Source organism: Emydura macquarii, unplaced genomic scaffold, assembly GCF_026122565.2.
Source record: "Emydura macquarii macquarii isolate MOO-44397 ecotype Brisbane River unplaced genomic scaffold, CSIRO-AGI_Emac_v2 contig_1597, whole genome shotgun sequence".
Classification (NCBI taxonomy): Eukaryota; Metazoa; Chordata; order Testudines; family Chelidae; genus Emydura; species Emydura macquarii.
In genome coordinates, this window is record NW_027131734.1 from 2,313,248 (window position 1) to 2,328,491 (window position 15,244).

The 15,244-nt window shown below is 45.8% G+C and overlaps 1 protein-coding gene across 3 annotated transcripts in view; it reads left to right on the forward strand.

Moving 5' to 3' along the window:
• Positions 1-15,244, forward strand: part of AKT3 (AKT serine/threonine kinase 3) — a 268,842-nt gene that overhangs the window by 148,221 nt on the left and 105,377 nt on the right. The window lies entirely within an intron of this gene.

A 15,244-nucleotide genomic window follows, 5' to 3' on the forward strand; every position in this document is an offset into this window, starting at 1 on the left:
TAGGGGGGCATCTCCCATGGTCAAAGGTATGCCTGGCTATCCTGGCTTCAAAAAGTGCACTAGATGTAAGCAATTGATCCTGATCACTGACGGACATTCGCTGTGCGTTTGCTGCCAGGGAGAAAATCACATTCCGTAGAAGTTTGGATTGTATCAACAACTGAAGTCCAGGTCAAGGAAAGCTAGAGAGCTGAGACTGAAACTCCTATTTCTGGAGTCAACCCTTCAATCCCCGGAGCCAAAGCGAGAGCCCTCTCCCCTATCCCCTTTTTCAAGAGGAGATGAGTCCAGGCAGACACCTGCAAGCCACTCATAAAAGGCATCTAAGAAAAGGTCAGTGAGTCCACATAGCATGCTCAGACCAAGCCAAAAACACACTCCGGCTCGGTCATCTACATCAACGGTTCCCAACTAGTAATATTGAGGTCATTTAGCCCTGCCAAACTCTGTGCTGGCCGGAGTGGACGAGGAACAGCCCCCACCAGCCCAGCGGGAGCCTGGAGCAGCACTGGCCAACTCTTCACGGCCTGCCTCCATTACCCTCAATCTATGAGGGATGGGAAGAGCTGGGGCCACACGGGGCATGAAGTGGCGGCTGCGCAAGAGAAGGCTTAGCTTCTTACTCAGGTAAGAGTAATTTTTTATTATTGTTATTTATGTAATTTAGTGTTGTTATTATCATTGTATGTGTTTATAGGGATTATGTGTATGGCCAGTGAGGGGGTAGGGCAGGGAACTCAGGGGAGAGGGGCACGTGTTTTACCTAGTGTGAGTTAGATTTAACAATATTCCACTATATCTTTCAACTGTGGGGGACCCCAACAATAGACCTGTTCGCCACCTACCAGAACAGAAAATGCCCACAGTAATGTTCTAGAGCAGGAATCAGCCACCACTCCAAAGGGGGAGTCACTCGTCGTCCTGTGGGACGAAGGCCTATTACACGCCTTTTCCTCATTCCTATACTATTAAAAATAAAGAGGGAAAGAGTTATCATACTGATCACTTCTATGTGGGCCAGATAGACGTATCCTTACCTATTGCAGTTGGTGCTTTGACCACCATTGACTCTCTTGTCGTTCTGGGTCTTCTGTTGCAGGACAGGGGATGCACTCTTCATTCCAATCTGTGTGTCCTTCAGGTCAAAGCATGGCTTCTTCATGGTTCCAGCATATAGAGACATCCTGCTCTGAGGAGGTGCAGGAGTTGTTACACAGCCGAAAGGGAAGTATTCACCATACCAACCTGCAGAAATGGGAGAGATTCCAGGTGTGGTGCCAACCCAAGGATGTCACCCCAATTGCAACCACCTATGATCCTATTCGCTCTCAATAAATTGGATCTCTCGGTGAGCTCACTAAAAGTCCACCTGGCAGCAATCTCTACCTTCCACCAACTGGTGGAAGGCTATCCCATCTTCTCTTACCCAAACACAGAGATTTCTCAAGGGCATAGTGAACCTCTTCCCACAGCCCAGATCCTCTGCCCCTCAATGGGATGGTATTCTAGTGCTAAAAGGATTTATTAAACTGCCATTTGAACCCATGGCTACGTGTTCTTTAACTTACCTGTCTATGAAGATGGCATTTCTCATTGCCATCACTTCAGTGGGAAGAATAGGGGAAATAGCAACTCTGATGGTGCATTGCCCCCTTCACAATGTTCTTCCCTGACAAAGTCACACTTAGACCACATCCGAAGTTCATCCCCAATGTGGCTTCTGCATTCCAGATGAACTAGCTGATTCAGCTTCCTGCCTTCTATCCCAAACCTCATTGTCATAATAAGGAAGCCATCTTCCACACAATTGACGTAAGGAAAGCTTTGGCGTTCTACTTGGATAGGACGAAGGCATTCAGAAAATTCCCCAGACTTTTCCTATCTATTGCTAATAGATCAAAGGGAATAGCTATTTCAGCCCAAAGGCTGTCCAAATGGGTTTCAGGATGCATCAGATTCTGTTACCAACTGCGTAATGCAACACCCCCACCCGCAATACACACACTCTCTACAAGGTCGGTCTCCTCATCAGTCGCCTTTTTGAGAGGTATCCTGATATCAGAAATATGTAGAGTGGCTACCTGGGCATCTGCACATACATTCGCAGAACACTATGCCATTCTGGAGGATTCAGCTGCAGACGCCAAGTTTGGTGTGTCAGCAATATCATCTATATTACAATCGGCTCCAAAGTCCCAGCCTCCAGTAGTGGGCACTGCTTGGGAGTCAGCTACAGTGGAGCACCCAAAAGGACATTACTTGAAGAAGTAGTAGTTACCTTGTGCAGTGATGATGGTTCTTCGAAGTGGGTGCTCCACGACCCACCCACCTTCCCTCTACTTTGGAGCTCGATTACTTAGTTCTGCAGTAGAGAAGAAACTGAGGAGGGAATGTCCCTAACCCTAACCGATGCCAGGCTGCATGGGTTGATAGACTCAACGGCCATGCTGTGATTCCTGGGCTTGTACATCCTCTCATCCACCAGGAAGCACTTCAGGCCACAACAACCACAGGGGTTCATGGGACCGCCCCGCAGAGAGCTCTACAAAGGAAAGAATAGGGGTTACAAAAGGTGTCAAGCCCAACCAGGCTTGAGCCACCACCACCAAGGTGGAAAACAGAACTTTTGAAAGTAACCCCAAGGGTGACCTTACTAGCCACCACCCTGGATCCAGACTCCCTCTTATTTTCATCTCATCATACCCCCTTCCTCACGGCCTGGACAACCATAACTTTCAACTACTGGGTTTTGAATACGGTAGTCACTGCCTATACCATCCAGTTTTTCTAACTCCCACCTTCCCTGTCCCTCTTCAGGGCCGCCTCTCACGAGCAACTTCTCATCCAGGAGGTGCGAGCCCTCCTGCAAGTGGGCACAGTGGAGGAGGTCCCTTGAGAACTGAGGGGGGGAGAGGCTTTTATTACCACTTCTTCCTGATTCCAAAAGCAAAATGAGGCTTGAGACCTATCCTGGACCTGTGAGGGCTCAATGGATAACTCAAGAAGTTGAAGTTCCATATGCTCTCTCTAGCTTCCATCATTCCTTCTCTGGATCCAGGCAACTGGATTGCTGCCCTTGATTTAAAAGATGCCTACTTCCATATCTCTGTTTTTTCAGGTCACAGGAGATTTCAGTGGTTCATAGTGGGCACGCAGGACTATCAGTTCACGTCATTTCACTTCAGCCTCTCAACTGCGCCATGCATGTTTACTAAGCACATGGCAGTGGTAGCAGCCCATCTCAGACATTGTCATACAGGTCTTTCCTACTTGGATGATTGGCTCATCAGGGGCCGATCAAGAATGCAAGTCCAGCGGAGCATGGAGGTAATCAGGACCACATGGCGAGCACAGGGCCTATTAATAAATGAGCAAAAGTCAACACTCATTCCAGTCCACAGGATAGAATTTATTGGAGCAGTCCTAGATTCCTCACAGGCTAGAACATTCCTGCCAGAATCCAGGTTCTGGGGTATGTCAGAGCTGATAACTCGGATTTCAATCCACCCCTTCACTACAGTGAGGGTGTGCCTCAGCCTGCTGGGTCACATGGCAGACTGCACTTACATAGTCCAGTATGGCAGGCTGCATCGCAGACCTTTCCAAATGTGGCTGGTGACAATGTACTCCATGTCCAGGGACCACCTGGATATGATCCTCATACTCCCTACTTGGATACTTACCTCTCTGGAGTGGTGGATGAATCCACATCTTGCGCTGGTGGGAGTCCCTTTCGTGGCCCTGCGACTGATGTCATCGCAACTTTCTGATGCCTCAGAGCTGGAATGGGGTGCACACCTTGGTTCCCTCAGGACCCAAGGCCTCTGGGCCAGAGACGAGCTGGCCTTACATATCAATGTCAGGGAATTCAGGGTGATTTGACTGGGCTGCGAGGTGCTCCTACCTAACTCTCAAACAAGGTTGTTCAGGTTCTCATTGACAACACAGCATCACAGTAGTGTAGCAACAGGCAAGGGGGGCCTGATCCCCAACCCTTTGTCAGGAGGCCTTGCTCTTGTGGAACTTCTATGTGAACCACAGCATTCACCTGGAAACAGTACACCTGCCGGGGATCAGAAATACATTAGAGGACCACCTCAGCAGATCGTTTTGGTCTCACCACGACTGTTCCTTGCATCCAGAGTTGCCATGTGTGAATCTTTTAACCACCAAGTGGAACAGGAACTGCAATCAATTCTGTTTTCTACAAGGGCTTGATGCAGGCTCTCTGACTGATGCCTTTCTCCTGTCCTAGATGAGCAGTCTCATGTACGCCTTTCGACTGATCCCGGTGATTCACAAAGTCCTAAAAAAAAATCGAGAGACAGTGTACAGGTCATCCTGGCGGCCCCAGCATGACTGCATCAATATTGGTTCAGGATGTTGCTTGATCTGTCCATAGCCTGCCCTTGGATGCTGCCTTCCCTATCGGAACTTCTCACACAGGACCATGGGCATCTGCTCCACCCGGATCTGGCCTCTGCATCTCGTGGCTTGGTTGCTCCATGGTTAAATCTAGAAGAACAATTCTGCTCAGCACAGGTCCAGCAGGATCTTGTTGGAGAGCAGAAAGCCTTCCACCAGAGCATCTTACCTGGCCAAGTGAAAGCGCTTCACCGGTTGGGCAGCCCACTGTGATATTTCTCCAACTAAATTACCCATTCAGATAATCTTGGACTACCTGCTCCACCTTAAGCAGGGAGGTTTGGCCTTTTTGTCATTCAAGGTGCATCTAGCACCATATCAGTTTTATACCTCACTATACAGGGGAAAACAGTCTTCTCACATGAAATTTCAGCTAGATTCCTCAAAGGCTTGGAAAGACACTTTCCACCATTACAGGAACCAGTCTCCCAGTGGGATCCAAACCTCGTTCTCTCCAGACTCACTGGATGGCCCTTTGAATCCTTGGTTTCCTGTTCCCTGACACACCTGGAAGTTCGCATTCCTGGTGGCAATCATGTCACAAGGTAGGTCTCAGAAATTAAAGCCTGGACCTCTGAGCCCCCTTATACAATCTTCTATCAGGACAAGGTCCAATTGCAGCTGCACTCAGTTTTCCTGCAAAGGTGATTTTCAACTTCCATATCAACCAGGATATTTTTCTACCAGTCTTCTTTCCAAAGCCTCACAGTTCTAATGAGTTGAGACGTCTCCACACTCTCGATTTCAGGAGAGTTCTGGCTTTCTATATAGAGAGGACTAAGCCATTCTGTAAATCTATGCAACTCTTTGTTGTAATTGTCGACTGGATGAAGGGACAGTTGGTGTCATCACAACAAATCTTACATTGGATTACAGCCTGTATTCGAGCCTGCTACGAGTTGGCAGATGTCAGGGACATGACTTCCATGATGGCCCACTCCACAAGGGCTCAGGCATCTTTGGTGGTCTTCCTGTCACACATTCCTATATAAGACATCTGTAGAGCTGCTACTTGGTCCTCGGTGCATACCTTTATGTCCCATTATGCCATCACGCAGCAAGCCTGGGACGACGGTGGTTTCGGCAGGTTGGTGTTGCAGAGGGCACGATTGTGAACTCCATCCCACCTTTGGGGGTACTGCTCGTAAGTCACCTAATTGGGAATGGACATGAGCAAGCACTCGAAGAAGAAAGAGCGTTTACTTACCTCATAACTGTTGTTCTTCGAGATGTTGCTCAAGTTCCATTCCACAACCCACCCACCTTCAGCTCAGTCAGAGTTCGGTAAGAAGGAATTGAAAGGGAGGGGGCCAGCAATGTCCTATATACAGGCGCATTCGCATGCCACTGCATAGGGCGCTAGAGCAGGCTCTACGGGTACCACTGGGGAAAAATTTCCAGTACCAGTGCATGTGATATACACACACCTAATTGGGAATGGACATGAATAACACATCTCAAAGAACAACAGTTATGATGTAAGTAACCGTTCTTTCATTTTCTTCTTTTGGGTGTGGGGAGATGTTGCGTTTCCTTCCTCCTGTACATTATGGCATTAAAGTGCTGTGGAAAGGACTAGCTCTCGGTGATCCATAATTCGTATACTAGGATCTGATTCTCTTTGTGGATTTTTCATATTAGCATGTGAATGAACGTTAGATGTTGCAGTTGGTATGGCATCATTTAGCTTCGGAGACTTGGGTTCAAATTTTGACTTGGGTCACCAATTAAAATGAGTTGCATGGTCTCATCATTAAAGCTAATGGATATTTCTCTACCTCACATAACCTTCACCAGGTTGGCATACTGTAGTTTTCAGTTTCTGCTGAACAGGGGCCTATGGCTGAAATAGCTTGAGGATGGCATGTCAGAATGAGGGCAGAGCTGCAGGGACTGTATTATATCTGGCTCAGGTTATTGCTATGAATACCTCAGTTTCATGAGCACTAAATTAACCCACAAAATTGTCAGATCTATTTATGTGTGTAATATCTTTTGCTCTCAGGTTTTCGTTTTTTTTTAAAATGAACACTAGCTTGTGAAACTGCAGTGTTTGCACTCTTCCTTATTGCATGAGAGCATGCAATGACAAATCATCAGTGGGTGCCAGCACAGTACCTCCTGGGGGATCAGAAGTAACAGAATTTGGAGCATGACCAACTACATTGAAGCACTTCTTATTTGGTAGTGTGGAATATAATTAACCCTATTTGTGTCTGCTATGACAGAGCTTACTTTCCTTGTTGATAAATTGTAATGCCTACTCTCGCTACAATAATATTAATCATACTTTCGGTACAATAATATTAATCATTACTTTATGTAGTTTCTTTTATATAATGATGTAATCTTTGTAAGTTACCTTTTGTGTTCAAGTTTCCCTCAGTCCATAGCAAAAGTCATCTCTTGCATCTGCAGCTGGAAGCCTTTTGATCAAGTTAGCAAGAGTGCTATTGTATATTCTATATATTTTGTTGCTTTATACGTGGTCAGTACTCTTGTCTAGCCACATCAACAAATTGTGTTGATGTTGGAAGCTTGTGTACATGAAATAATCATGACGACCGTTTAGTGGTTTTTTTGCTTTTATGCTGAATGACTGTAATTGAGAAGAAAACTGATGATTAAATGGTTAAAGTTATAGACTTCAGACTTTAAACTTTTCAATAAAATCTGAACAGATGATCTGCTTGGTGTTTTGTTTTTTTTTGAACTGGCAGGTTTCAGGCCCTCTAATTGGCTTCCCAGTTTTACAGAGTAATTACAGCTTCAAGCAAACTTTGTCATCTGTGGTTCAGAATGGTGTAAAATAAACAGAACATTTTGAAATACAGCTTGTCATTAGAGTTTGCTCAGGAGAGTTTAACTAACCTATCTAATTTAGATAGTAGCATCATTTTATTGGAAAATGGTAGTTTAACTAATAATTGGGAAGGTGTCAAACGTTTTGTGGGCATAATGAATAAAGTTAACCTTTGGCATTTTACATCATCTTTTCATTTTAAAGAGGTAAATTCAATAATTCAGAAAGGTCCTTTGCATTTTTTTAAACTCTTCTTTTATTTTTTCCCCATCTTAGATAAAGGATCAGAAATGGCCTGACAAGTGATAGTTTTTTCTAAAACTGTATTGTCAATTTCTGTTGTTCATTTAGTATTGTAGTCTTTTGAACATTAATCTCCCTTAGATATTATATTCTGCCTCGTATTAAAAGGTCAGAAACTCTCATGGCTGATCTTGAATCCTAACTACACTGAAAACTTTAAAATGTGTAATTCTAAATTATAGATGGATAGCATACAAGAACACAAAGTTGAGTCTGTTTATTGGATTACTCATCTTTCTGAATGATAATTTAGACTTCCAACTGTTTTGAACTGAGATTCAGCCTTTTAATTACATTTGTTTATGTATAGTACCAAATTTGAAGACATTATGGTGGCTTGTTCTCTTCTTTTGGTAGTGACCCAACTATTGCTTAAGCATCCTGAGCCAGCTCTTGGAAGCCAGCTTCACTTATTCCTCTGTGCTTTGTACTTTACTTTCCAAACTATTTTTTCTTTGTAAGTGTAATGCAGTTTTTCAGTAACTAATAGAAAAGAATTGTAATACTCTGTATTCTAGTACTTGCTCATTCATCTTTACACATATTTTTCATTAGCTGTCAGTGCTAATGATAGCTGTCACTTTCCAATCATAGTAGGAATGTTGCTTACCCAAATAAATGTGCATATAATAGCTTCTGAGGTGTGTGGGTGTTCCAGATACCAGCAAACTTCAATGCTTTCACTTGCTTGAGAAATATGAGTAAAACATCAGTTCATGAAATGTGTTGTTACTCTGCTTTTCTGAAACTGTTTTCCTTTTTTGAAGAAAAGATATTAACATCTTAAAATTTAGTTTACATAAAATCAGAGCTCTATAGTATTTGGAGAGTAGTAGACCTGCGTTGGTCAAAATTTCTGAATTTTGATTTTCCAATATTTTTCTTTCAAATTACAAATTTTGACAAAAAAGATGCACTTTTAATGAAAATAGTTCCAATATTGGCCAACTGTAATGAAAATTACGTCCAAACTAGTGTTTGCTAATTGCAGAGCCTAGTAAGAAGTCAGATGAAATTTATTGTTAATTATTGTTAATAATAATAATAAACATTTATATAACACCATAGATTTTGAACAGTGCTTTACAAGACATAGAATGAACCCCAACCCTGCCCTGAAGAGATTACAGTTTAACACCTACAAATCAAAACACAGAATAGCCATTTAGGATCAGGAGGATGGGTAGAGGATGAAGAATATATGGGAATTTGGTCAGTGTAACTGAAGGCTGGTATTTAATTTTACTGTGCTCTCTAATTTGTAACTGTTTCTGTTATTCTTTGAGTGATGGTCCCTATGTGGATTCCACCATGGGTGCTCATGCATGCCATGTGCTGGAGTCAGAACTGTTGAAAGCAGTGTCCGTCGACCCGTGTACATGCCTCGCTTTGCCCACCTGGTATCTCCGAGGTCTTATATGGCCACGTGGGTCAACGCCCCCTCAGTTTCCTCTTACCGCTGCAGGGCTAGAGTTGGAATTCCATCTTCTCGTAGATCCTGCGTAGCAAGTAACGTTTTTAATATAAATAATTGTTAGATTTTAGTCTTTGCAAAGTTAGTGTAAAAAAAAAAAAGTTTTCAAAGTTAAAAGTTAGTTAGTAGTGAGAATTAGATAAGTTCCCAAGTTTTCTTCCCCATCCCATTTGTGTGGGGAGTATGCCAAAGCTAGCCAGTTTTAAAAACTGTGCCACGTGCCCTTGGTCCTTCTCGGTGAGTGACGAACACCAGCGCTGCTTGTACTATTTGGGGGAATTCCACATAGTTTCATGGTGCACGATTTGTCCCTCCTTCCCCTTGACAACCCAAGAAGCGGGCATGGCAAATTCCTTATGTTAGAAGCCATGTGCCCGTGTGTGCACCAGGAGGTGGCAATGGTGGATCCACCGGAGTGTCTGTCAGAACCGACAGCTCCAGCACCAGCAGCCACATCAGTACTGGCAGCGCCACCAGCACCAGCCAAGTGTCATAAGAAAAGACATGGTCACGGACACAAGGGCGGATCCCTGAGAGGGTCCACCCCTAAATGCTGCGTTCCCTCCCTGAGCCACGAACAGCTGGGTGAGAAGTCGCGAGCGGAATTGGCGGTTCCAGTGCACAAGAGTGCAAAGGCAGACAAAAACTCTAAGCACACCGCTAGTCCGGCTGCTTCCGGCTGCTATCACCAAGCCTGCAGGACCTACTGCCTCGCACTCTGGGCCATTTGTTGCTACTAACCCCCATGGCAGAATTGTTACAGAATTGTTACGCAAGGGTGCACAGATTACCATACGGCTCCTATCTTTAACCGATGAACTGTTATTGCTTTACCATCAACCAGTAACACAGAGTTTTGCGGCTCTGGTGGGACTGCTGGTCCCGTTGCCGCCACTGGTCTCACAACCTCCCCCGGCTCTACAATACCTACCAGCTCTGCAACTTCAGCGGTTGACACAGCTGCCACTGGCACTGCCCGTACTGATGGCACCACCACTATCGTAGCTGTCAGATTCTGATTGGTCATCGAAACTGAAACAGCGCTTCTCCTTGGAACGCAGTCCACAAGCTTACTATGCGCCTACGCAAGTTCCACCACAACACCAATGGTTCCTATACCTCAAGGTTCACCACCGCGATTGGACCACCTGTCACACTGGTAAGATTGGGACCCATATTATAACCAAGCAACGATATCCCAAACTTCATCGATATACATGGCACCATCGCTGTCTGGAGAACAACAAGGGGCTACGGCACTTCTGGTACCGACGAATTCATTGGGATCAATGGATCCACCACCTCCTACAAGGGCCTCATCTTCACCGGATGACGGCATTATTCTACCATCCGCATCACCGCCCGATGATCATGGCCAATATCAAGATCTACTGAGATGCATGGCAACAACCCTTAAATTACCTGCAGAAGATGTCACAGAATCTCAATATGGGGTGGTCTGGAAAAATGCATGATGCATGCATCTTTAGGAACTCAGGTCTGTTCAAAAAGATGCAGGCGGGCACTTTCTTCCCTCACCAAAAAATAAATATTGATAATGTTGAAATGCCAATAGTGATCCTGAGGGATCCTGCCTACCCCTTGTTCCCCTGGCTAATGAAGACCTACACCGGGCACCTGGACAGCGAAAAGGAGCGTTTCAATAATAGGCTCAGCAAGTGCAGAATGGTGGTGCAATGTACATTTGGCTGCTTAAAGGCAAGATGGCATAGTTTGCTCACTAGATTAGACCTCAGTGAACACAACAGCCCCACTGTTCTCTGTCTGCTGTGCTCCATAATGTGTATGAGACAAAGGGGGAAAAGTTCCCACAGGTTGGGTCATGGAGGCTGATAGGCTGGCCACAAATTTTGACTAGCCAGATACCAGTGCTACACTGAGAGTAAACCATGGAGTGCTGTGTCTCAGGGAAGTATCGAAAACCCTTTTTTGCAATGAACCACAGTAATGTACGTCTCTGTCAGTGCTGTGCCTTCCCTTCCTATCCTCCACCCTCCCACCATCGTTCCACTTCCCTTCCTTTCCCTGCCAACAGTCCCCGAGCTCTAAATTAATAAAGAGCCATGTTTTTTGCTTTAAAAAAGTTTTATTGGTAATCCGTTACAGTGGGGGGCAAGGATGATAATTTAACATTCTCATAAGACTGCTTGGGCATCCAGAGCAAAGTGAGACTGTGCAAACAGCAAAGCACACTCATTACCAGTTAAAGGGGCTGTCGTCTCTTTCTGCTCCCCTCTTCCGGTGTGGACTCAAGCACATACTGCACCCTGCTCAACCTCCTCCTAGAGCGCTTGGGGATGGGGACTGGGAAACAGCTTGTTGATTGAGAGATTTGGAGGGGCTGCAGAGGGAGTCTATCCTGCTGCTGCTCTTCCTGGAGCTCTACCAGATGCCTCAGCATGTCTGACTGAACCCTCATAATACGCAACATCTCCTTTTGCATTGCACACTCCTGGGCTGATTTTCCGTTTTCCATGTCCACGTTCAGTTTTTCTGACAATGACATCCTCCAGGTTCTGAGCTCTGTGTCAGCAGCCGTGGAGGCGTTCATTAGTTCATTGAACATGTCATCCTGTTTTTTTGTTTTTTTTTCACCTTGTAATCTTGGGAAGGTGCTCTGCAGGAGTAGAAGCTGGGGTGAAGGCCTAGGCGTCCACTGTAAGGAAAGCAAAGCATGAAGTTTCCATTGTTAGCTGGGCCCATGGATGAAAATAAATGTTACAATGTAAAAAGAACTCCCCTTCATATTCACAAGGCAAAGCCAGACCAGCATACGAATCTGTGCCTATTGCATGCGTTGGAGTGGCGTTCCAGCCATGGTAAATAAGAGGCCCTTGAATTCATTATAGGGAAGTCTCCATAGCATTAAACTCCCCAATACACACTTAAGCAAGGAGTAGGATCATTGGGCTCCCCTTTACCATCCCAAAGAGTGGTTTGGGAGGAAGTGTTCCAAAGGGATTGGAGGAGGCTGTGAGTGAAGTGTCGCTGGAGAAAAAATGGGGCACCTGTTCCTGGACGCCAAACACCCATGCCAACAATGTCATGGCTAAGAATTGTCTGTGTTGGGGCCCAGGACACAGTCCATGACGGGAGAATAACACACAATGACTATATTGTTCATGTGCTGTAAACTTGCGCCCTCTTCCCTAGGTGACGATATATGATATCAGTCATCTGAAGGTAAGAGAGGCAGAAAAGGAAGATTTGCTGCAAGTATCTGGGTACAGACCTGGCCCTTATGCTGCTATGCTATGTTCTGCAATGATGCCTGCTCATTTAATAGCAGAGTGGCAGGGACAAGTGTCCTGCCGTGGAGGAAGAAATTAGGCTGCTCTCCCCAGCAACCTTCTGCAAAGGACTGCAGGGTACCTACATGAAAGTTTCCTGGAGATATCCACGGAGGAGTCTCAGAGCATCCCTGTACACATAAATAGTTTGTTCTGGGGGTAACCCTCTGCCTAAGTGGACCAACACCTAAGAAGCTCATCCCCCCCAAATACAAAATCCTTTTTTTCCAAGAGATAAGAAGGTGGTCTGGGCTATAACTACAGATGCGATTTGCTATACACATTTACCAGATGTGCCTTCCCCAGCATCACTCACACTGTCCTGTGTCTGGCTGGGTTGCTCTGGGGTAACAAAGAGGTCCTGGCTCTCAGGAAGAGTGGATACCCCGCTTGCCTGTCCCCTGTTCTCCTCCTCCTCATCCACAATCTTCCTCATTCATCTTGGACTGTGATTCTGCGGCGGTATCTATGCTACATAGTGGTATAGTAGTGGGGTTACTGCCGAGAATTGCATGCAGCTCCTCATAAAAGTGACATGTCTTTGGTGATGAGCCAGAATGACTGTTTGCCTACAGTGATGCCTATTCAACCCACACAATTTGACTTCAGCGCTATGTCGCTTGTGGAAGTGGTTTTATTAAGTCAAATTTTACAATGATTTCGGTCGGCAGAATTGACATGCCAGTGGAGATGCATACTTTATATGGTCGATGTAAGCTGCATTCTGTCGACATACATTGTCAGTGTAGACCAGGCCTTAGTGATAAAACAGATGAAAGCCTACACTCATTGAAGGACTCCCGAGCTACCCTTTGCTCTCTATACCCTGGCCCCCACACGTTTTCAACACAGACAAGCATATTGGCCCCGGTATCAACCTAGACTTACTTACCAACCTTACCCCCCACATCTACAAAAGCAGCAACAACACTGCTGGCAACACTCACAAAGACCTAGATATTCCTCTGCTGCCACCCCAATGACCTTTATCCCTCATCAGTGCCCAAGACAGCACTTTTGACTCTTACAGAGAGATCCGAAAACCTCTCCCCCATCCAACCTCAGGCTCTCCCACTTGCTTTGGAGGTCGTCTTGCCCCATATTACAACAACTAGAGCAAGATCACTACTGACCAGTGGATCCTAGACATTGTACGACAAGGGTATTCCATAGAATTTCACACCTTTCTGCCTTGTCACTCATCATGGGCCACCAAGGTGGGTGCAAACTAAACTCAGCTCCTGCAAAAGGAAACATTGGCTCTGTTCCAAAAGGGTGCCATAGAGCAAGTCCCGGCCAGATATTGGGACCACGGATTCTACTCCCCCCTACTTCCTTGCCCCAAAGAAGGGCTCAGACCTAAGACCCATTTTAGACCATGGGCACTCAACAAATTAATCTGCAAATTCAGTTTCCGAATGGTAACAATACCTCAAATCACCCTTGCCATTCAATGTGGGGCCTGATTCGCAGCTTTTAATATGAAAGATGCTTATTTTCACGTCGACATCCACTCTGCCCATCGCAGATTCCTCCGGTTCCACATAGGACAGTCACACTACCACTTCCACGTCCTCCCCTTTGGAATAACCACTGCCCTGCAGATATTCACGAAGGTTTTCTCAGTGGTGGTGACCCACATGAGACGACTAGGTCACTCTTTGTTCCCCTACCTACACTCTTACTTGATACACAACATAATATTACAGGCAACACACTTACCTGTGTCAGACAATGTCCTTGCGGACAAACTGAGTCGCTCCTTCCATCTCTCTCATGAGTGGGAGCTCCATGACCCCATTCTCCATGACATCTTTCAACAGTGGGGAACCCCGACGTGGGACCTTTTTGCCTCAGTGATGAACAACAATCTTCTCCTCTTCTGCTCCAGAGGTTCGCTGGAGAAGGGGTCAATGGAGAATGCCTTCCTCATCCCATGGATGTCAGCTCTCCGATACATCCTATCCATTCTGCTAATTCCTCGGGTGCTCCACAAACTGAAACAAGACCGGGCGTGGGTCATATTCATAGCCCCATTGTGGCCCAGACAGCTCTGGTACTTGGACCTGCTACACCTCTCCATCCGCCCCCCGATCTCCCTTCTTCTCCTACAGAATCTTCTCACACAACAACACAGAAGCTTCAAACACTCCAATCCGGCACCACTCCACTCACAGCATGGTTTTTGGATGGAGCTCACGTATAGATAATGCCTGTCTCTCCCCAGTACGACAGGTACTTGTGCATAGCCAACATCCGGTGACCAGAGCCCATCAAGCTAATTGGCTATCCACTCAATGGGCTTAGAACAATCATTATCCTGTATCTAGCATGTCCGTCCCAAGAGTCCTGGAATACCTCCTCCACCTACAACAGTCCGGCCTCACGTACTCCTCCATAAACGTTAATCTGGTGGCCATTGGTGCTTTCCTTCCACCGGTGGATGGATTCTCTGTCTTTAGCCATCCGACTGTCACTAGATTTTCAGAAGGTTTTCTTAATTTGTTTCCAACCATCAGAAGTCCCAGCCCTGCCTTGGACCTTAATCTAGTCCTTTCTGCACTCACAAGGCCACCCTTTGAACACTTATCCTCCTGCTCCCTTAGTCACCTGTCTATGAAAATTGTCTTTCTTGTGGCTATTACCTCAGCTCGTCGGGTTAGCGAGCTAGCAGCCATGATGGCAGACCCCCTCCCCCCCCTTTACCTTTTTCCACAAGGACAGTCTCTCTCTGGCTTCACCCTAAATTCCTCCCTAAGGTTGCCTCCCAGTTTCACCTTAACCAAGTTGTTCACCTTCCTGTTTTTTACCCCAAACCTCACTCTTCCAACAGGGAGAGAACCCTACACTCACTTGATGTTAGGTAGGCACTAGCCTTTTACCGCCAATGCACTCGTCTCTTCAGGACATCACCTAAGCTCTTTGTGG